Source organism: Muntiacus reevesi, chromosome 22 (genome assembly GCF_963930625.1).
Source record: "Muntiacus reevesi chromosome 22, mMunRee1.1, whole genome shotgun sequence".
NCBI lineage: Eukaryota > Metazoa > Chordata > Mammalia > Artiodactyla > Cervidae > Muntiacus > Muntiacus reevesi.
Window position 1 is genome coordinate 40,576,603 of NC_089270.1, and position 24,041 is coordinate 40,600,643.

Sequence of the window (24,041 nt, forward strand, 5' to 3'; positions counted from 1 at the left end):
TAATTCATTCATACTGGTGTAGTGTTTGGAGACATTTTTAACACACTGAAACTTCTGTTTAATCAGTTAATTGATTACTAGTTATTTGGCTCTGCACAAAATGCCCAATGAGATATTTTAGTATACTCTAAAAGGTTTAAAATGTGATTTTATAAAAAACATCTGTGAGCACATTTGGCCATGACAAATGGTCCTTGATATTTGTTCCTATAAAAAACCTCCACACTTAGAAAATGTTGTGGAATCAAATAGTCCGTAACAGTTGCTTATACTTTTGGTTTACAGGGTTGATACATTTAAAAAATACTACCATGCTTTATTGGTCCAATAACCATTTTGTCGCTCTATTGCCAATAGCAACTCTCTTGCCTTGGCAGTCTGGCTAATAATGGCATATGGGGTTAGGTAGCTGCATCAGGATTTAAACCCTGCAGAAGAGTGGGATTTATGTTAATTATGCACACCAAGAAATAGGCCTACAGATACAGAAATGCACAGAGAATAAATCAAGGATGAGAGTTCGTGATGTTTGTGCATTAGTATTTCCTTGAACATTTGATTGGACGTGGACAGTTTCAACAAGGGTAGAATTTGAAAGGAAGAGCTAGGTCAAGTGCTATGTAAAATGGCCTGCAAATGGGCTGCCATAAACAATTTACAGAGCGTCTTGCTTGTTCAAGAGGAGTGAGATGGGTGTGATTCTCTTACCACATAGTGGTTGAGTGTAAAATCCTCCATTTGAGGGGGTGTTCTGCATCTAATCAACCCCCCACAACTATCCCATCATCCAGGGCTAATGGTGATGTTTTCCTTGAATCGATGGCCTGTAAAGGTATATTTGTGGTAGATTGGATGAAGTGTTTGCCACTATTTGGGGAAGTTTCAGTGGGTGTGACTTTCACACTTTCCTGTCAATAAGCATGGCCACCACACTCTTGGCTGGTGCTTACCAACCCGGTGCGTGATCCAGTCATATTGAACCAGGTTTCTAAACCATAAGGTATTAGTAAGATTTCCCCGACCAGGAAACTGGTGACCATAGGCCAGTAAACTATAAAATAAAAAAGAAATATGACATCTTTTTGAAAATATTTCGTGGAATGCTGTAGAAATACTATAATCATGGAGCAAAAATGCCAGTGCTAAATTATAGTGGTTTTGGTTACCATTTCGGGATAGGTGTGAAAGGTACTGATGCTCTGATGAGAGGAAAATCTTCAGTGCCTGATGCATAACTAGTCAGAATTTGGATAGTATTGCAATCATTCAAGATAAGGCAGCAAAATATCAATTTTCCTTCCTTTCTTACTTTCCTCTCCTTACTTCCCTTTCAATGTTGGTGTTGAAGGGAAAGTAAGGAAAACCCTGCATAGGTCAAGAGGACATACAGAAAAGACCAACTGCAACACCATCAGAGGTACATTCATAAACTCTCCATGATACTTGTGATAAAGAGGTCCTGCTAATGCTACCAGAAAGAAAGTCATTGAAGAGGTAAATAGAATTCAGAACAGACCTCAACCTCCAAGCCCAACTTCATTGCATGGAGTTGAAATTCCAGAAGAATATAACATGACCAGGGTCAGAGAACAATTTCTTATGCAAGCTTCCAATGTTCAACAGGACAAAAAAACATATTTACTCAACTTCTGGCATTATTCAATATTTAAGCGTCAGTACCACATTATTCAATGATGGCACCTTCACGATGGCACCAACAATGTTCACTCATCTACTGTGCATAATGCATTGTTGAATTATACTATGCATCTGATTGTGCATCTCAGGTGGCGCTAGTGGTAAAGAACCTACCTGCAATGCAGGAGATGTAAGAGTTGGGAGTGGGATACCTGGGTGGGGAAGATTCCCTGGAGAAGGGCATGGCAACCCATTCTAGTATTCTTACCTGGAGAATCTCCATGGACAGTTAGCCTGACTGGCTATAGTCCATAGATAGGATCACAAAGAGTCAGACACAATTTAGCACACATGCCATTAATTTATGCACTAACAATGAAAATTGGATTAAAGATTTACTGAGTATGGCCCTGCCCATCAGCACAAGACCCAGTTTCCCCCTCAGTCTCTCCCATCAGAAAGCTTCCATAAACCTCTTATCCTTCTCCATTAGAGGGCAGACAGACTAAAAACCACAATTATAGAAAACTAACCAATCTAATCACATGGACCACAGTCTTATCTAACTCAGTGAAACTATAACCCATGCTGTGTAGGGCCACCCAAGACAGACAGGTCATGGTGGAGAGTCCTGACAAAATCTGGCCCACTGGAGAAGGGAAAGACAAACCACTTAAGTATTCTTGCCTTGAGAATCACATGAATAGAACAAAAAGGCAAAAAGATAGGACACACTGAAAGATGAACTCCCCAGGTCGGTAGGTGCCCAATATGCTACTGGAGATGGGTAGAGAAATAACTCCAGAAAGAATAAAGAGATAGAGCCAAAGGAAAAACAATACCAGTTGTGGATGGGACTGGTGATGGAAGTAAAGTTCAATGCTGTAAAGAGCAATATTGCATAGGAACCTGGAGTGTTAGGTCCATGAATCAAGGCAAATTGGAACTGGTCAAACAGGAGATGGCAAGAGTGAATATTGACATTCTAGGAATTTGTGAAATAAAATGAACTGGACTGGGCGAATTTAACTCTGGTGACCATTATATCTACTATTGTGGGCAAGAATCCCTTAGAAGAAATGGCGTAGCCAGCATAGTCAACAAAAGATTCTGAAACGCAGTACTTGCATGCAATTTCAAAAATGACAGAATGATCTCTGTTCATTTCTAAGGCAAGCCATTCAATATCACAGTAATCCAAGTCTATGCCCAGACCAGCAATGCTGAAGAAACTGAAGTTGAACGGTTCTATGAAGACCTATAAGACCTTCAAGAACTAACACCCAAAAAAGATGTCCTTTTCATTATACGGGACTTGAATGCAAAAGTAGGAAGTCAAGAAACATCTGGAGTACCAGGCAAATTTGGCTTTGGAATACAGAATGAAGCAGGGCAAAGGCTAATAGAATTTTGCCAAGAGAATGCTCTGGTCCTAACAAATCCCCTCTTCCAACAACACAAGAGAAAACTCTACACATGGACATCAACAGATGGTCAACACTGAAATCAGATTGGTTATATTCTTTGCAGCCAAAAATGGAGAACCCCTCTAAAGTCAGCAAAAACAAGACTGGTAGCTGACTGTGGCTCAGATCATGAACTCCTTATTGCCAAATTCAGACTTCAACTGAAGAAAGTAAGATAAACCACTAGATCATTCAGGTGGGAACTAAGTCAAATCCCTTACAATTATACTATAAAAGTGAGAAATAGATTTAAGGGACTAGATCTGATAGACAGAGTGCCTAATGAACTATGGATGGAGGTTCATGACATTGTGCAGGAGACAGAGATCAAGATAACCCCCAAGGAAAAGAAATGCAAAAAAACAAAAGGGTTGTCTGAGGAGGCCTTACAAATAGCTGTGAAACAAAGGGAAGCAAAAAGTAAAGGAGAAAAGGAAAGATATAACCATTTGAATGCAGAGTTCCAAAGAATAACAAGGAGAGATAAGAAAGCCTTCCTCAGTGACCAATGCAAAGAAATAGAGGAAAACAATGGAATGGAAAAGACTAGAGATCTCTTCAAGAAAATTAGAGATACTAAGGGAATATTTCATGCAAAGATGAGCTCAACAAATGACATAAATTATATGGGCCTAACAGAAGCAGAAGATACTAAGAAGAGGTGACAAGAATACACAGAAGAACTATACAAAAAAGATCTTCATGACCCAGATAATCACGATGGTGTGATCACTCACCTAGAACAAGAAATCCTGAAATGCGAAGTCAACTGGGCCTTAGGAAACATCACTATGGACAAAGTTAGGGGAGGTGATGGAATTCAGGTTGAGTTATTTCTAATCCTGAAATATGATGCTGTGAATATGCTGAACACAACATGCCAGCAAATTTGGAAATCTCAGCACTGGCCACAGGACTGGAAAGGTCAGTTTTCATTCCAATCCCAAAGAAAGGCAATGCCAAAAATGCTCAAACTCCCACACAATTGAACTCATCTCACATGCTAGTAGAGTAATGCTCAAATAATCCAAGCCAGGCTTCAGCAATACATGAACCATGAACTTCCCGATGTTCAAGCTGGTTTTTAAAAAGGCACAGAAACCAGAGATCAAATCGCCAACAACCACTGGATCATCAAAAAAGCAAGAGAGTTCCAGAAAAACATCTATTTCTGCTTTATTGACTATGCCAAAACCTTTGATTGTGTGGATCACAACAAATTGTGGAAAATTCTTAAAGACATGGGAATAGCAGACCACCTGACCTGCCTCTTGAGAAAGCTGTATGCAGGTCAGGAAGTGACAGTTAGAACTGGACATGGAACAACAGACTGGTTCCAAATAGGGAAAGGAGTACATTAATGCTGTGTATTGTCACCCTGCTTATCCGTGTTACATCATGAGAAATGTTGAGCTGGATGAAGCACAAGCTGGAATCAAGATTGCCGGGAGAAATATCAATAACTTCAGATATGCAGATGACACCACCGTTATGGCAGAAAGCAAAGGAAAACTAAAGAGCCTCTTGATGAAAATGAAAGAGGAGAGTGAAAAAGTTGATTTAAAGCTCAATATTCAAAAAACTAAGATCATGGCATCTGATCCCATCACTTCATGGCAAGTAGATGGGGAAACAGTGGAAACAGTGGCTGACTTTATTTCTCTGGGCTCTAAAATCACTACAAATGGTGACTGCAGCAATGAAATTAAAAGACGCTTACTCCTTGGAAAAAAGTTGTGACCAACCTAGACAACATATTAAAAAACAGAGACATTAATTTGCCAACAAAGATCTGTCTTGTCAAGGATATGGTTTTTCCAGGAGTCATGTATGGATGTGAGATTTGGACTATATAGAAAGCTGAGCGCCAAAGAATTGATGCTTTGAACTGTGGTGTTGGAGAAGACTCTTGAGAGTCCTTGGACTGCAAAGAGATCTAACCAGTCCATTCTATAGGACATCAATCCTGGGTGTTCATTGGAAGGACTGATGTTGAATCTGAAACTCAGTACTTTGGCCACCTGATGCGAAGGGCTGACTCATTTGAAAAGACCATAATGCTGGGAAAGATTGAAGGTGGGAGGAGACGAAAGAGGATGAGATGTTTGGATGGCATTACCAACTCAATGGACATGAGTTTGAGTAAACTTTGGGAGCTGGTGATGGACAGGGAGGCCTGGCTTTCTGCAGTCCATGGGGTCACAATAAGTCAGACACAGCTGAGAGACTGAACTGAACTAGACAATGAAAAGGCAAGAAAATTTTTGCATTTGTATGGGTAAGAAATCTTGACAGTAACCCCTTCATTGTGCCTAATGGCTTTCAAGTTTGCAAATATGAGCATAGTTTGACTACTCCATTCAATGAACAAATAAAAAGTTGTTGTTGGTGTTTTTTTTTTTTACTTTTCACAATCACTTTGGTGATTGTATCTTCTTTGGTGAAAGATATCTTCTTTTGGTCTAACTCATGAGTATATGGCAATGGAGAGTCATCCATTGTAACTGTGCATCTGTTTGGGGACTTCCTTTGTGCCTGTGGAAGATATAAGTGAAATGAGTACACTGTGAAGAATCCAGAAAATTTAGATTAACTAATCGATCATATTGAGAGGATGTATGTCTGAGGAAGGCATGGCACAGACAAAACAAGACAAGGAACTCCAAGATTTCCAGAAGAAACTTGAAGTCTTTATAAGTCGTGACTGAATGGTGATCACAGGATGAACAAGGCTAGTGGAGGCTGGCACAGCAAACTTCAGATGCTTTCGGTAGCACATTATCCTTTAATTTGGAATTTACTGAAGTGTTGAAAGATGAACAGTAAAGCAACAGACAAGTTACCACCTAGGTTTTAAACTCTCTGTCAGGGAATTCGACCCCTCCAACACCCTGGACTCTCACCTAAAAAGAGCCTGGATACATTAAATGTACGTTAAGTACTGTAAGTCTGATTTAACAACCAAGAACAAACTGCTTGTATATGATGACTATATCTCTCTGCATTGTATTAACTTATACCAACCAGAGTAATGGTTGAATGAAAAAGTACCGTGATGGACTTTAAATGTTGAACTACTATCTGCACATTTAGATGTTTGCACAGACTAGTTCATGCTCATAGAAAAATTCTTGCATTTCATAGAATTTCTGAGTCAGCAACTTGATCTGCAAGCAACTTTTGACCTTCTGATCCTATCCAGATAATCAGCTTCACTCTAAAAACCTATGCTCATCCATGCATTTAGATAAGTCATTATATCAATTTGAAAATATCTTTCCTCCATCTTGAAAGCTGTCTGGAAAATAAATATTCAATGTCAGTCTTTCAAGTCTCTCTGAAGACATCTCTCTATTTTAAACACTTTTGCTCTCTCAGTTCCAACCTTGAAATTGCTATCAATTGTATTCATAGAATTTCAGTCAGTGAAAGGAAGTCAAAGTCCAGGCAGCAAAATAAGGAGTTAATTATAGTCACCAACAGAAGATGTTTCAGTCTTATGTTAATGGACATATCCTCCAGGATAAATGACTTGGAGGCTGCTCTTTAGAACTAACACCACTTTGCATATCATACAGTTCCTTGCACACAGCTTGATTGTAATGGAGAATTGGGAAACCAAATGAAATATTCTGTTTATGTTTGAAGTTCCATATTATTAATGCAGAGGGTTTCTACTAATCCTTGAAAAAAAAATGTGTACTTTTTGAAGTTGGTTGAGTTAAAAATCAGTCATTAGAACCAACAAATATTTATAAGATTTTTGTTGTTGTTGTTTTGACTACAAAGTAAAAAATGTATCTGCTTGACATTGATGGAATGCAAAGAACCAAAGTGAATGTACTTGCAATGCCAAAAAAAAAAAAAAAAAAAAAAAAAAATCCTAGGAATTTGAACAAATGACATAGGGAAAAAGCAAACAGCTTGAAAGCTCCTGGTTGGATTTTGGTCACAATAAAAAGAAAATCAGAGTTCTTTTTGCCCTTCCCTTCTTTAGAGAACAAATATAAAAGATAAAGTTTGAACTAAAAACAAGGCTCTCAGTTTAAGGGCCCGGTTGTAAAAAGCATTATTTCCAAATTTTACTCAAATTGTAGTCCCCTTTAATCTTTTTTTTCCCTCTGAGCTCCATTAGAACAAAATAAGCTTTCTTGTAAAATACTGTCTTGATGATTGAGTTCCTTAAATGAATTTCTATGAGCAGAGTTTTGAAACTATGTATTTATAACCAAAGTGGTTTTCACCAACCAATGCTATTAATAGTCATACTTGAAAACACACATTATTTGAACTACATCTGATAATATAACATTGTCCCAGCTGAAGCTGAAGGATTTGATACCCAACTGGCTATGTCCTCAACAAGCCCAAATCACCAGCCCCAATTCAGGGTAATGTTATAATTATATTAGACTTTAGTATGTATGTGAGTGTGTGTGTGTACATATATCTTAAATTATATACTATATTTAATGTTATATTAGACATGAACCTGAGGTGAATTTGTAGACCACTTTATTCTACATCCTTCCTCCCCATCTAAGCCTGTTTCCAAGAGTCTTTATATGTGAATTTAAAAATATCTATAATTTTGCATTTTCATAAAATTTATCTAATGATAAAATTATCAATATTCCCTTCTAGTCATTTACAGACATAGAAGATATCTTATACTGAATTATTTCCCCTGATTTTAATATTTGCTATGCAAATTAAATATAACAACATTCAAAACCCATTTTCCTGTGTAATAAGCAAGACCAAGCAGATAACCCAGAAGAAATAAGTCAAGAATCTGCTTAATTTTAACTATTTTTTAAGTGTTTGAAAAAAATTTCTCATTTGCTGTTCACTGTATTGTTATAAACCAAACATGAAATGGTATTTAATAATTAGTATCCATCCTACCTATTTCATGTTTACTTAAGTAACCTTGGGATTAGATTAAAATTTCTAATAGACAAAATACTTGTCTTCCAGGCCCCATTATAAAGCACATTATGCTCTGAAGAGGATCTTTGCTCCATAGGTGCAAAACTAACACCATCCTTTGCTAACATTCTCATGAAACTTTCAGGTAGTATTAGTGTAATATTATTCACCAGTAGCTTTACTATAGCTGCAAATTTGTATCGTATTTCAAATTATGAGAAGTGATTTTGATATGGAATTATCTGGGGAATTGTCTTCCAATCGTTACCTGCCTAACTGCCATGGTTTTTCAGTGAAAATTTAAAATGTTAGTAAAAGTGTTTTTGAATTCATTTAGAGACTAATCACCATGGAATTTTAGGATCTTTAAAAGAGTTTTCTTTACTATTTTAAGCATGTTTCTTCTAAAACTAACAAATTGGAATATAACATTTTTGATCCCGAAGTGAAGAACACTGCCCATAGGACATCTTTTCACAGATAAAGAAAACACATGGAAGAGTGTCGGAGAATTACAAATTAGCCTAATATCTCTAAGGATAAGCTTTTTCAATTTCTGATGTCTTTAAAGACCTTGAAAAAGCATATGTGCATAAATCATTGTTCATAATATCATGAAAAACTTTTATATTCTACTGAAATATATTTTAGAAATGATTGCTATAAGATAATCTAAATCATTAATATAGTGTTAATGCCCCTAATTGGAATAGTGTCTTCCAGGTAAAATTCTAAATGGTTCCTTATAACAATTATATAAGTTAAATGAGGGCAGAAAGGTTAAAATATCAGTACTTTAAGAAATTAACTACTTATTCAGATATTGGTAAACACGTAAGGACTAATGAATGGTCAGAAAGCTTTCTAAGCAACTTCTCATTGCCACCTGATTTGTGACTTTTCACTATAATTTTAAGTATACTTTGACAGTTATTTCTTTTGATAGTTTTTGAAAAATTCTGGTAATGCATGTTTTCCAGATAAAAATTACATTTTTATCTGAACCACAACTAGCATATATTATACAGTATTTGCAGTAAGTGAAAGTTGCTCAAGTGTCCAACTCTTTGCAACCCCGTGGACTATATAGTCCATGGAATCTCTAGGCCAAAATACTGGAGTGGGTAGCCTTTCCCTTCTCTAGGGGATCTTCACAACCCAGGGATCAAACCCAGATCTCCTTCATTACAGGCAGATTCTTTCCAGGTGAGCCAAAAGGGAAACGCAATGATACTGGAGTGGATAGCCTATCCCTTCTCCATCAGATCTTTCTGACCCAGGAATCGAACTGGGATCTCCTGCAATGCAGGCAGATTCTTTACCAACAGGCTATGAGGGAAATATTTGCAGTATGTTCCCATTAACATAGAAGTATTCTTGTAGATTGATTGGCAAATTTCTCCTTCTCTGTTTTTATATACATATACATAGAAGATGTCTATACTGATAGTTTCCAAATGTTATTAAAATTACTCATTACCTTGTGATGGGATTTAGAGTGATTCATCACAGTTGTTTTGATGTGTTATTACTGCTAGAAATTTAATAATGGATTTTACAAATGACAATCTTGATACAAATGTTTTAGTATTAAATTATCTTTGCTATGTTTCTTTGACTACTGCATTTCATGTGTATATTTGTTTAGTATACTGTTCTCTGCTTTTTCTTTCAAACTTGGGTGATTTTGTGTTGTATTAATATATCACTCTAATATGAAGACCATGTAATTCTCCAGACCAGAATACTGGAGTGGGTAGCCATTTCCTTCTCCAGGGGATCTTCCCAAACCAGGGATCGAATTGAGGTCTCCTGAATTGCAGGTGGATTCTTTACCATCTGAGGCACCAGGGAAGCCCAAGAATACTAGAGTGGGCAGCCTATCCCTTCTCCAGCAGATCATCCCAACCTAGGGTTTTGAACAGGGGTCTCCTGCATTGCAGGCAGGTTCTTTACGAGCTGAACTATCAGGTAATCTCATATACAAAAGATGGGTGATATTAACTGTCTTGTCCACACTCCAGTTTATTAGAATTTGCTCACTTTCCAAAGTTCCCTAAAATAGCTGACTGAACACGTGACACAAGAGCTACTCCCAAAATAGATACTGTTGTTGTTCAGTGGCCTATTCATATCAGACTCGCTGCAACCCTATAGACTACAGCATGCCAGGCCTCCTTGTCCCTCACCACCTCCCAGAGTTTGCCCTGCTCACCCCAGTATACTTGCCATGAGAACGTCATGAACTGTATAAAAGGCCAAAATAGATACTATGAGCTGTTAATAATATTTGTTTCTATGAAAAAAGTAAATTGAGATACAGACAATCTAATTTTTACATTCAAATGTCCTCCTTCCCTAACATGGTTTTTCTAGCTTTTTCTTGGCCTTCTGGAATCCAAATGCATTAATGACTCTTAATTTTCCATTTAGGTTTTTAATTCTTACATCTAAATGTGTCCTATTTAAAATAACTAAATGAACAACTTATATTATTTGGCTCTGCTTAAAATTTAGTTTTTGTTATAATTTAAGGATATTTGCCTTTTGATTAGAAAGCTTCACCATTTATTGTTTTTTATAATAGAAAATGTCTCTTTTTTTCCTTTATTCTATTTTCTTCTCCCCTTGCTGTTGTATACATTAATTTCCATATTCTTTCATTTCTGAGATGTTTTAGAAAACATTTTAGATTCTTTTATGTCCTAATAATGTGTGTCTTAATTTTTTCAAAAATTTCATATATCAAAAGTTATTTTATTAACATACTACTCAAAGCAACATTCAGGTTCACTGTAATCCCTATCAAATTACCAATAGAATTTTCACAGAACTAGAACAAATGATTTTTAAATTTGCATGGAAATACAAAAGAACCCAAATAACCAGTACAGTCTTGAGAAAGAACTGAGCTAAAGGAATCATGCTCCCAACTTGAGACAATACTACCAAATAGTAATCAAAACAGTGTGGTACCAGCACCAAAATAGACACATAGATCAATGGAATAGCATAGAAAGCCTAGCAGTAAATCCATACACTTATGGTCAATTAATCTTTGTAAAAGGATGCAAGAATATATAGTGGAGAAAAAACAGTATTTTCAATAAGTGGTTCTGGGGAAACTGGACAACTAAATGGAAAAGGATTAAATTAGAACATTTTCTAATACAAAGATAAACTCAAAATGGATTAAAGAATTAAACATAAGACTAATTACTCTAAAATGCCTACAGGAAAACATAGGCAAGACACTCTTTGATATAAATCACAATAATAATGTTTTGGATCCATTTCTGAGAGCAATGGAATCAAATGGCACCTAACTAAACTTAAATGCTTTTGAAAAACAAAGGAAACCACAAAGAAAAGAAAAAGACAACCTATAGACTGGAAGAAAATGTTTTCAAATGATGCAACTGACAGGGATTAATTTCTAAAATATGCAGACAAACAGCTCATACAGATTAATATGAAAAAAAAAAATTGAAAAGTGAGCTTAAATAGCTTTTCTCCAAAGAAGACATACATATGGCCAATAAGCACAAGAAAATATCTCAACGTTGCTTGTATTAGAGGAATGCAAATCAAAGCCACAATGAGGTATCATCTCATACCAGTCAGAATGATCATCAAAAATAATGGTCATCTACAAATAATAAATGCTGAGAGGGTATGGAGAAAAGGAAACTCTCCCACATTGTTGGTGGGGATGTATATCAGAACAGTCATTATGGAGAACAGTATGGAGGTTCCTTAAAAAACTGAAAATAGAGCTGCTGCTGCTGCTAAGTCATTTCAGTCGTGTCCGACTCTGTGAAGCCCCATAGACGGCAGCCCACCAGGCTCCCCCGTCCCTGGGATTCTCCAGGCAAGAACACTGGAGTGGGCTGCCATTTCCTTCTCCAATGCCTGAAAATGAAAAGTGAAAGTGAAGTCGTTCAGTCGTATCCGACTCAGCGACCCCATGGACTGCGGCCTACCAGGCTCCTCCGTCCATGGGATTTTCCAGGCAAGGGTGCTGGAGTGGGTTGCCATTGCCTTCTCTGGAAAATAGAGCTAGTCCCACTATTATCTGAAAATAGAGTGGACCCACTCCTGGGCATATATCTAGAGAAATTCTAACTCAAGAAGACACATGCACCCCGATATTCATTGCAACACTATTTACAAGTAGCCAAGACATGGATGCAATGTAAGTGTTCAACAGTAAAATAGATAAAGAAGATGTGCTATATATTGTAGCAACATGGATGAAGCTAGATATTGTCATACTAACATGAAGTGAAGTGAAGTCAGAGAAAGAAAAATGTCATATGATATCACTTTAAATGCCACAAAAGAACTTACTTACAAATTAGAAATAAATTCACAAACATAGATAACAAATTTATGGTTACCAAAGGGGGAAGTGGAAGAAGGAGTAAATATGGAGTTTGCAGTTAACATATAGACAATACTATATGTAAAATAGCTAAACAAATAGGACCTGTTGAATAGCACAGGGAACTATATACAGTATCTTCTAATAACCTATAATGAAAAAGACTTTGAAAAAGAGTGTGCATATGTATATAAATGAATCACTTTGCTGCACAACTGAAGCAATGTAAATCAACTATAGTTCAATAAAAATAAAAAGGTTATTTTCACTCTGAATGTTCAAGCTATTGTATGAGTGTGCATGTGTGTGTATGTGTGTGTGTGGGGGGGGGCGTGTAATATGCATGTGGCAAGTTCACTCACTTGTATCATCCATAGATTCTATGTTGATGTGTACTTGTGATTCCTTATGTTACAATTGGGATACATTTGTGGAGCCTGTAATTCAGTAAATTAACATAGCCAGTCAACAAATTATGTGTTTTTACTGTTTGTTTATTTTGGCTAAAGTACGTGTATATATTGAATTCTTACTCCAAATCACACTTCTAGCAAGATTTACCTTCTTTTCAGTCATGATTTCTTTCTGCTACCATTAACTGTAAGAAACATGGTAATTTATGGTAATATAGGTGAAATTCCTGAATCCCTGACATCAAAATCTCCCAGGTCTTTTTATCTCCACCTCTTCTTGCAGGGCTTTATGGAAAGGTATTTCTTCTTCTTGCAGCAATTTATGTCAGTATCATAATTTCCTTCTATATCTTTTTAATAATCATCTGCAATTTAAACTATCTACCTAGATGGACAAAAATAAGCTAAATATGCACTTTAGGCTTTATACTCTTTCAGTCTTACTGAGCAGTATCTAGTATGTAAAAATCAATATCTATCTAAAGTTTAAGTTGTACATATTTATTTATTTATCTATCAATTTTTGGCCATGCTGTGCTTTTTCTAATTGCGGTGAGCTGGCACTACTTTTCATTTCTGTGTGTGGGCTTCTTATTGTGGCGGCTTCTCTTGTTGTAGGGCATGGGATTTAGCAGCTCAGCGACTTCAGCACGTGCAACATGTGGACTCAGCATTAGAGCCCATGGGCTCTAGAGGGCATGGACTCTGGAGCAGAGGCTCAGTAGTTGAGGCATATGAGCTTTGTTGCCCCACAGCATGTAGACTCTTCCTGGATCAAGGATGGAATCCATGTCTTCTGCATTGGCAGGCGAATTTTTACCCACTGGACCAGGGAAGTCTTGAATGTTGTACACATTTTAATTGTTCAGTCACAGATGTCATATAGATTACCATTTATAATTATATACAATAATTATAATATATATAATAATATACTATATAATATATAATAAGATGACATATAATAAATGATAATGAAGTCTATATAATATATTGAATTATATATACTGGAATTTATATATATATTATTTGTATATATGGAAATTATAATAATATATACCATGTTCTAGATACAAAGTATGCTTAAATCCAAGTTATCTATCTTGTAATATTAGCTAAATTCTTTTTAGCTTTTTAGCTTCTGACATTAGTTTGGATTTTGATCTTTTTCTTTGTTATTATGCTATTGCTTTGAGGTTTTTGTGTTTTTATGATAATCCATATTTCAAGGGCTATTGTATTTTTGCACTAGAAATAGATAAATATATTAAAAATTATTTTTCACATTATACTCCCTCTTTCATTTTTCTTGGAGTTTCTTTCTTACTATTAACTTTCTTTCGATAAAGTGTTTTTTCTACCTGATCTCCACATAAGCAATTATAAAAAGAGGAACTGAGGACTTCTTATGTTTGAGTGATAATAACTTCAATGCTTGAAAATACCTTTAGAGCAAACATACAAAACATATCAAACCATGTATATTATCTATGGTGAAACAGACCACCAGCCCAGGTGGGATGCATGAGTCAAGTGCTTGGGCCTGGTGCACTGGGAAGACCCTGAGGAGTCGGGTGGAGAGGGAGGTGGGAGGGGGGATCGGGATGGGGAATACGTGTAACTATATGGCTGATTCATGTCAATGTATGACAAAACCCACTGAAATGTTGTAAAGTGATTGGCCTCCAACTAATAAAATAATATTTAAAAAAAAAAAACAAAAAACATATCAAACCAACCAACAAGCAAAGAAATAGAGGATAAAGAGACATGATTCCGAGAGGCTACTTTACCATGATTCTAGCTAAGGACGTGATTCTGAGAGACAAAACAAATCCTAATAGCCCTCAATTGGTTCAGTATCATCTTCAAATGAGAAAATGGCATAGGAATTTGCAGTCCAAATCCTAAGCAGGCCCTTACCTGAAGTACTCTCTTGCCTGGAGTACCCTCTGTGTTTATGAGACCTCTCAGGAAACCAGAGAAGTAATAAACAGATGGACATGTTTTAACCTATTCCAGGACTGATCCTGGCCAGCAGTATCTCAACTACCATAACTAATCTCCTCCTAAATGGTCTCACATCTAATTGATTTTTGGTGGCATTGAGTGCTCTTTTTTTGCATAACCGTACACTCTGCACTACAGTCATGAGAAAGAAAGTTGGAAAGGCACATTCTGAACAAAGAGAAGATTAAGAAAAATTATCTTAATTTCGTTTTTATTCAGGTGCCTTATATCATGCTTTCTACCAAGGCCACTTTTTGATATGGCTAATGCTGTCAAACAAGAAAGATGGAAAAGGATTAATTAATCAATATCTCCTAAGGGCTTTTAGCTAAAAGGCTAATGCAAAGGCCAAGCACTGTCATTATCACTGTTTGGTCTGATTATGGTGATTATGTGACCTAGAAGAAAAATGTCAGAAGGGAGACATTCGCGTTAATTTGCATTGTTAATATAACTGTTGACAGCAAAGAAAAGTTTGCATATCTGAATCAGATCCGCCAACAACAAAAATCCAGCTGTCTCATAGATTGATGTATTTGATTAAACTAATTTGTCATAGCCAGAATCATCATTGTCATTCAACACTAACATTAAATGTCCATTCACTAGAGCTCAAGAACAATGCATATGAAGTATAGGGCTCAGGAGGATACATGAAATCATTTGTAGCTTTTCAGTGAGTGTACAAATAGCAGAGACCCATATTTACAGCATCAATCTTAGAAACCTTTAGTGTTTCACACAAAAAAGGATATAATAGCATTACCATAATTCAGATTAAAATAAAGTAATATCCAGAAATACATTTATAAGTACATAAAGCTATAGGAAAGAAAATATTTTATTAAAAATACTCTAGCCTGTCACTTAAAGTCTTTAGCTGAACATTTAAATTTGGCCTTTAGGGTTTCTATGAAGCATTTTGAAGTTGTTAATGCATAGAATACATTGATTTAACTGTCTATTATCTTTATAGGCTTTCCCAGGTGGCATTAGTGGTAAAGAACCCTCCTGCCAATGAAGCAGACATAAGAAATTCTGGTTCAATACCTGGGTTGGGAAGATCCTCTGGAGAAGGTAATGGCAACCCAATCCAGCATTCTTGCCTAGGAAATCCTATGGACAGCGAAGCCTGGCAGGCTACAGCCCATAGTGTTGCGAAGAGTCAGACACACCTGAGTGACAAAATACATAAGCTTTAAAAATTTGGAACTACAATATGTAGGTCTTAGTTTATAATCTTGCCCCCCAACCCTGAGTTTGCAAGAAGCACGTCTGGCTTTTTAAGTTTAGAATTATCTGACTCCCTTTGGTTTCAAGTAAGATTGTAGTTTCACAGAGAGGGCTGGCTCTGAGTGTGCTCCCCTCAACCTGCCTCCACCACCTGAATCTTATGCTATTTTCCCCTTGTGTAGATTTACAACAATATTTTCAAAAGCTATTATATCTGAGCAGAGAGAAAAAAATATGTATAGAAGATTTCAATGATTTAATGAATAAATTCCCAATAATATATTATAACACTATTTGTATGGTGGTGGTGGTGTAATCGCTAACTCCTGTCAATTTGTGACCACATGGAGGTGAGCTGTAGCTCACCCACCAGGCTCCTCTGAACATGAGATTTCCCAGGCAAGAATAGTGGAGTGTGTTGCCATTTCCTTCTCCAGGGGATCGTCCCAATCCAGGAATTGAACCCATGTCTCCTGCTTGGAAGGCAGATTCTTTACCACTGAACCACCTAGAAGGTCACATTATTATATACAATATTTGTAATAGTATAAATATAAGCTATTATAGTATTGCTATATGTGCCTATACATGTGTGTGTGTGTGTGTATATATATATATATATAGTGTGTGAATATATTTATATGGAGAGAGGGTACATTGAAAATCAAGGAATATGGTATAAAAATTAATTTTAAGAACAAATGCATGCTGAAGCATCAAAGAGACTGTTTTTTTACCATGATTCACTGAAATTAGAAATCAAAAGTAAAAAGAGAGATTAAAATGTTCTCATATTTAGAAATTAACAACCAACATCCCACAAAAAATAAACTCATACCTAAATGTTAAACACAAAACTCTAAATCATCTGGAAGATGAGACAAGAAAAAAATCTAAATTACCTTGACTCTGGTGATACAACCAGATACAATACAAAAAGCACAATTCATTATAAAAGTAATTGAACATTATAAAAATTTTAAAATTTACTCTGTGAAAGATATCGTGAAAAAATTAAAAAGACAAACCACAGACTGGAAGAAAATATGTGCAAGACACATATCTGAAAAAAGATTTGAATTAAAAATACACAAAGAACTCTCAAAATGCAACAGCAACAGCACAATTGAAAAATTAGCAAAAGATCAGAATAGCTCTCTCAGAAAAGAAGACACACAGACGGGAAATCAGCATGTGAAATGATGCTCAACGTCATATGTTATTGGAAAATTGCAAATTAAAACAACCATGATGTCCCACTACCTATCTAAAAGAATGGCTAAAATTTGAAACACTGAAAGAAACAAATGATGCTGATGGTGTGGAGCAACAAGAGTTCCCATTCATTGCTTGTCGAAACAGAGAATGGCACAGCCGCCTTTGGGCTTTTCTGTGGCTCAGTCAGTAAAGAATCTGCCTGCAATCCAGCAGACCCAGGTTTGACCCCTGGGTGGGAAGATCCTTTGGAGAAGGAAATGACAACACACTCTAACATTCTTGCCAGGAGAATCCCATGGACAGAGGAGCCTGGCGGTCTACAGTCCATGGAGTTGCAGAGTCAGACACGACTGAGGACTGAGACTTTCACAACCACATTAGAAGGCAGTTTGGTGTTTTCTTGCAAAGCCAAATATGATCTTACTATACAATCCAACAATTGTAACTCAAAATATTTAGCCAAATAAGTTGAAAATTTAGGTCCACACAAAAACCCGAACATGATTGTTTATAGTAACTTTAAACTGTGTGACGGGATTTGTTTTTAGCCACATGAAGGCTTTTAAGTTACAAATGGTTGCTCAGACTCCTGCCGCTGTGGCAGCTTCCTCCATCTGCTACCTGGGGACCTGGATCAGAGACTCTCAAAATGAGGGTTAGGAATATGTTGCCTCACCAATTTAGGGACAATGTCGCTTTCCCTAGGAAACATAATTCTCCTAAAAGAAAAGGCAGGGGGGGCGGGGGGGGGAATGATAGGGCAACAGGTGGGAAGGCTAGGAGTCTCCAAATGGAGAAAATAGGCTGCAAGTGTCAGACATTTTTTTCTCTCTCTTAAGTGACAGGAGGAAACAAACTGGAAGTGTCAGACTTTTGGCTTCCCTGATAGCTCAGTTGGTAAAGAATCTGCCTGCATTGCAGGAGACTCTGGTTTGATTCTTGGGTTGGGAAGATCCCCTGGAGAAGGGAAAGGCTACCCACTACAGTATTCTGGCCTGGAGAATTCTATGGACTGTATAGCCCATGGGGTTGTAAAGAGTCGGACACAACTAAGTGACTTGAAATGTAATGTAGTCTATTTATAATTGCCAATATTTAGAAGTAGTCATGACATTCTTCAATAGATGAATGATTTAAAAATTGCATTGTATCCTTAAAATGGGGTATTGCTCAGTGATAAAAGGAAATAAGCTGTTGTTGTTCAATTGCTAAGTCATGTTTGACTATGTGTTACTCCATTAACTGCACCAGGCCAGGCTTCCCTGTCCTCCAGTATCTCCCAGAGTTTGCTTAAACTCATATTCATTGAGTCAGTGACGCTATCCAAACATCTCATCCTCTGTCACCTGCTTCTCCTCCCACCCTCAGTCTTTCCCATCATCAGAGTCTTTTCCAGTGAGTCAGCTCTCAATATCAGGTGGACAAATTATTGGAACTTCAGTTTTAGCATCATTCTTTGCAATGAATATTTAGGGTTGATTCCCTTTAGAATTGACTGGTTTGATCTTATTGCAGTCCAAGAGACTCTCAAGAGTTTTCTCCAGCACCACAATTTGAAAGCACCAATTCTTTGGTGCTTAGACTTCTTTATGGTCCAACTCTCACAACTGTACATGTTTACTGGAAAAAACAGTTTTGACTATATGAACTTATAACAGCCAAGTTACTCTCTGTTTGTTTTTTTGTTGTTGTTGTTTGTTTAATATGCTCTTGAGTTTGTCATACCTTTCCTTCCATGGAGCAAGCATCTTTTAAATTTCATGCCTGGAGTCACTGTCCATGGCGATATTGAAGTCAAAGAAAAGAAAATTTGTCACTCTTTCCACGTCTTCCCCTTCTATTTGCCATGAGGAGATGGGACCAGATTCCATGATCTTAGTTTTATTAATGCTGAGTTTCAAGCCAGCTCTGTCACTCTCTTCTTGCACCTTCATCAGGACTCTTTAGTTCCTCTTCACTTTCTATCATTAGACTGATATCATCTGCATATCTGAGCCTGTTGATATTTCTCCCAGTAATCTTGACTCCAGCTTGTGATTCATCTAGCCCTGCATTTCACACAATGGGTTCTACACAGAAGTTAAATAAGCAGGGTGACAACATATAGGCTTGTTGTAATCCTTTACTGATTTTGTACTAGTCCGTTGTTTCATGTCTGGTTCTAACTGTTGCTTCTTGACCCTCATACAGGTTTCTCAGGTGACAAGTAAGGTGGTCTGGCCTTCCCATCTTTTTAAGAATTTTCCACAGTTTCTTGTGATCCATACAGTCAAAGGTCAATGAAGCAGAGGTAGATTTTTTTCCTGGAACTCCCTTGCTTTCTCCATCATCCAATGAAAGTTTGCAGTTTGATCTCTGCTTCCTCTTCCTCTTCAAAACCCAGTTTGTACATTTGCAAGTTAATGGTTTACATACTGCTAAAGCCTAGCTTGAAGGATTTTAAGTATTATCTTACTCAGCTTCCCTGATAGCTCAGTTGGTAAAGAATCTGCCTGCAATGCAGGAGACCCTGGTTTGATTCCTGGGTCAGGAAGGTTCGCTGGAGAAGGGATAGGCTACCCACTCCAGTATTCTTGGGCTTCCCTTGTGACTCAGCTGATAAAGAATCTGCCAGCAATGTGGGAGATCTGGGTTTAATCCCTGGGTTGGGAAGATCCCCTGGAGAATACAAAGGCTACACACTCCAGTATTCAGGCCTAGACAATTTCACGGACTTTAAGGATTTTGAGCATTATCTTACTAGCATGTAAAATGAGTGCAACTGTATGATAGCTTGAACATTATTCTGCATTGCCCTTCTTTGGGCCTGTAGAATGAAAACTGATCTTCTCCTGTCCAATGGTCACTGCTGAGTTTTCCAATTTGCTGACATACTAAATGCAGCACTTTAATAACAACATCTTTTAGGATTGTAAATAACTCATCTGGAAATGAGCTACCTACTCAGAAAAATATCTGAAAGAAACAAATACATATTTCTGGGTGAATGAAGCCAGTCTGAAAGGATAACATACTGTATAATTTTAATTATATGAAGTTGTAGAAAAGATAAAAATATGAAGACAGCACAAAGATCAGAGGTTGTCAAGACCTAGAATACAGGAAGACAGTAGGAATGAAAAAGTTCAGCAGGGAGGATTTTTAGGCCAATGAAACTATTCTATATGAGTTTGTAATAGTAAACATATGATATTATGCATTTGACTAAATCCATAAAAAACTGCACAAGGCAAAAGTAAACCCTAATGTAAACTATGACTTTGCTTAATAATAATGTGCCAATATCAGTTCTTCAATTATAGCAAATATACCTCCCCAGTGCATGACATTTATATTGGAGTAAACTGAGGGCAGAGAAAGAGATTATATGAGAATTCTCTGTCCTTTTTTTTCTGTAATTCTAAAATTGCTCTGAAAAATCAGGTGTATTACTTTTTTAAAGGAACAAGATTAAAGTAGAAGTCATACATAACAATGTATTTAGAACTTCATCATTACAAACAAATATGTCAAAAGTAATGGTTAAAAGAAAGATTTTTAAACAAAATTTATATTGTTTGTAAATTAAATGTAAAATAGATAGACTGGGGGGCAAACCAGTGCAGTCCTGTAAAACAAATGGCTTGAGAACATGTGAGCAAAAGTTCTGGGGCTCTAGGTACCTGAAATATTGTCTAGAAGTAAGTGGGGGTTGGGGGGATTTGCAGAAAGCAGATAGAAATGTTCTTGATGAGGAAGTCCTCTTGGTCCCTCAGGTTCTTTCCCCTGGAAGGAGGACACAGCCAGAGGAGGATAGGAGTGGGGAGTTATAAAGCACAAAAACCTTTCTGCTTGGGTCTTCAAGTATGTCTGACTAGAGTTAGAGATATGTAAATAACCTCCAAGGCATCTATCAATTAGAAGCCACAGATCAGAGGTCTATGCTACAACATTAACATATCTTGTATAATGCAAATGTGTGAGAAGAGTACTGAAAAAATGAGATCTGTTGAAAAAAATATTTAAATTTAGAATATCTAAAAACACTACTTTTTTAAAAATGTACATGCCTAAGCATATATTAAATCTATTAGTGTGAATACCTATAAAGGTAAATGGAATGGAGTACAGGCTGGGACTAAGGGAAAGAGAAATAAATACAGTATACCCTGAAATAAGGAGTGTATTTAATTCTCTTTAGTTTTGTGTTAATAAAATAATGGCAGAAAGAAAAACATTTAAAAAATAAATACAAGTGCTCAGGCCTGGTGCACTGGGAAGACCCAGAGGAATCAGGTGGAAAGGGAGGTGGGAGGGGGGATCGGGATGGGGAATACGTGTAAGTCTATGGCTGATTCATATCAATGTATGACAAAACCCACTGAAATGTTGTGAAGTAATTAGCCACCAACTAATGAAAAAAATTTAAAAAATAAAATAAATAAAAATAAATAAATACTAGAACCATTTGCTTGCATCTCTTGCATAAGCCTCACCTATCTTACCTCCACTCTAGATTCACCCAGCTCTCTTTGTTTGAAATGTGGTTCTTTGTTGGTCCTTTAATGGACCGGAACCTGGTGGTCTGGAGTCACGATAAGACAGTAAGAGAGAGAAAGACGCTGATAGCGCTTGTTGGTCCTTTAAAGGACCAGAACCTGGTGGTTCCAAGAGTAAGAGAGAGAGAGAGAGGCTGACATCCCCTGGTTTACGCGGAAAGCCAATAGAGTCCTGTTCTCAGGGCTCGCGCTGCTGCACGTGGGCACCAGGCGCCCTCTCGAGTGGGTGAAGGCGCAGGCGCCTTCTCCAGAGGGTCTTAGAAGCCCGGGTAAGAAAGTGAGCTCAGCGGGCCTCCGCGCTCCAAGGAATTAGCCAGAAATAGAGAGAGAGAGAAAGAGAGAAGGAATAGAAAGAAAGAAGGAAAGAAAGAAAGACACGGGGACCAAAGCTCTCATGGAGCAAAGGTGTTTTAATCAACATGGCGTGGGCATATATACTGTCTTACCAGGTGGTTATTCTCAGCAAAGACAAAGATTAAAATTCCAGACTTACAAAACATAAGATGATCCCTATCAAAGAGAGAGTGTTGCAAACAATCACCTTTTACTGTACAGCTCATAAAAAGGAAGAGGGTACTTATCACTGTAATGAGAAATGCCTGGATTCCTCAGCCCCAGGAAAGGCGTCCCTCTCCTCTTAATTCCTGAATATTCAGGAATCAATAAGGGCCAGAGGGCTCCTGACAGATCCAAAACAGCACACAGGAAGCCTCTTGTTAAATGCTTCCTGACAGTTCTCCATCCTAGTCTTTGTCTGTAGCTACACTGCTTGCAATTTAAGCTGAGACCATGTCTTCATTTTCTATCTCTTTCAAAAGACTTAGACAATTCTGATTCATTCTAACACTGTTCTTTCATGACACAGCATATTTATTCATTGATCTCTCCATTTGTTCATTCAACAAACACTTATTGATACCTAACCATGTTCAAACCAATACACTGGTATTCTTGGAGAAAAGGTAAGTAACAATTTCCATGGTTTAATGAGCTCACAGTCTAGAAAAAAACCCAGACAAATGCAATACATAAATACAGATTGAGTTTAACATAAGGTGCTATGAGTGTGGAAGTATACTGTGAATATTAAACTCTGTTCTCCATTAATAGGCTAATATTTTACATAAATTATGTAATGGTTAATGTTAAATATTGATAATAATATTTTAGCATGTTAGTTACACTGCTGCTGCTGCTGCTGAGTCGCTTCAGTCGTGTCTGACTCTGTGCGACCCCATAGACGTCAGCCCACCAGGCTCCCCTGTCCCTGGATTCTCCAGGCAAGAACACTGGAGTGGGTTGCCATTGCCTTCTCCAATGCATGACAGTGAAAATGGACAGTAAAGCCGCTCAGTCGTGTCCAACTCTTAGCGACCCCAAGGACTGCAGCCCACCAGGCTCCTCCGTCCACGGGATTTTCCAGGCAAGAGGACTGGAGTGGGATGCCATTGCCTTCTCCATTAGTAACACTAACATCCACTAATACTATAAATGGCAGTATTAATAAAATTACACCTTGTTATAATAAGTTTCACCAAATGCAAAACCTGCTAAAAGTCATTGTTTATATCAACCACTCCTCTGAAATCTTCTTTTTGTTCTTTTTGTTATTGTAAATAATCAGAAGTTGCCTATCAATTAGCCACTAAAATTCACTAAGTAATCTCTAGTGGTGATTTATACTGTTGTCAGAAATATGCAAGGAATAAATATGCCTATAATTTTGTTTCTACAACGTGCAAATATATTTCCATATTTATGGTTCAAGGTTTGCTGATTACTTACAAAGTAGGTGACAGCAAGCTTAGGAGATATAAATCCTTAGTCTCTCAAGGGCAGGATCAAAGCTGCATTACTGGTAATCTCCAATCAGCCCATTTTTTTCCAATTTGCAAAAGAAGTCTCAAATTTATCATTACTCCTGCATTAATGAGACAATTGCAAGTATAAAATGATAAATAGTAAAGGGTATATTTTAGGAAAGTGTTAGCAGCCATTCAGTGACCAATTTGCCTAGATGCTTCTATGCTTCCATTCTTTTTTAAGAACTAATTTTTGTAAAGTGGAGTAAACATTTCCTGATATATCGTAGTGATTGCCTCTGACCTCCTGTTTGGCTGCTTCATTTAAGTTAATGTTTTATTTATCTTTCTAATATGTTTTCCCCACATGTATTCCTGGGAGAGCTATTAGTTTCTTATTAGTTTCA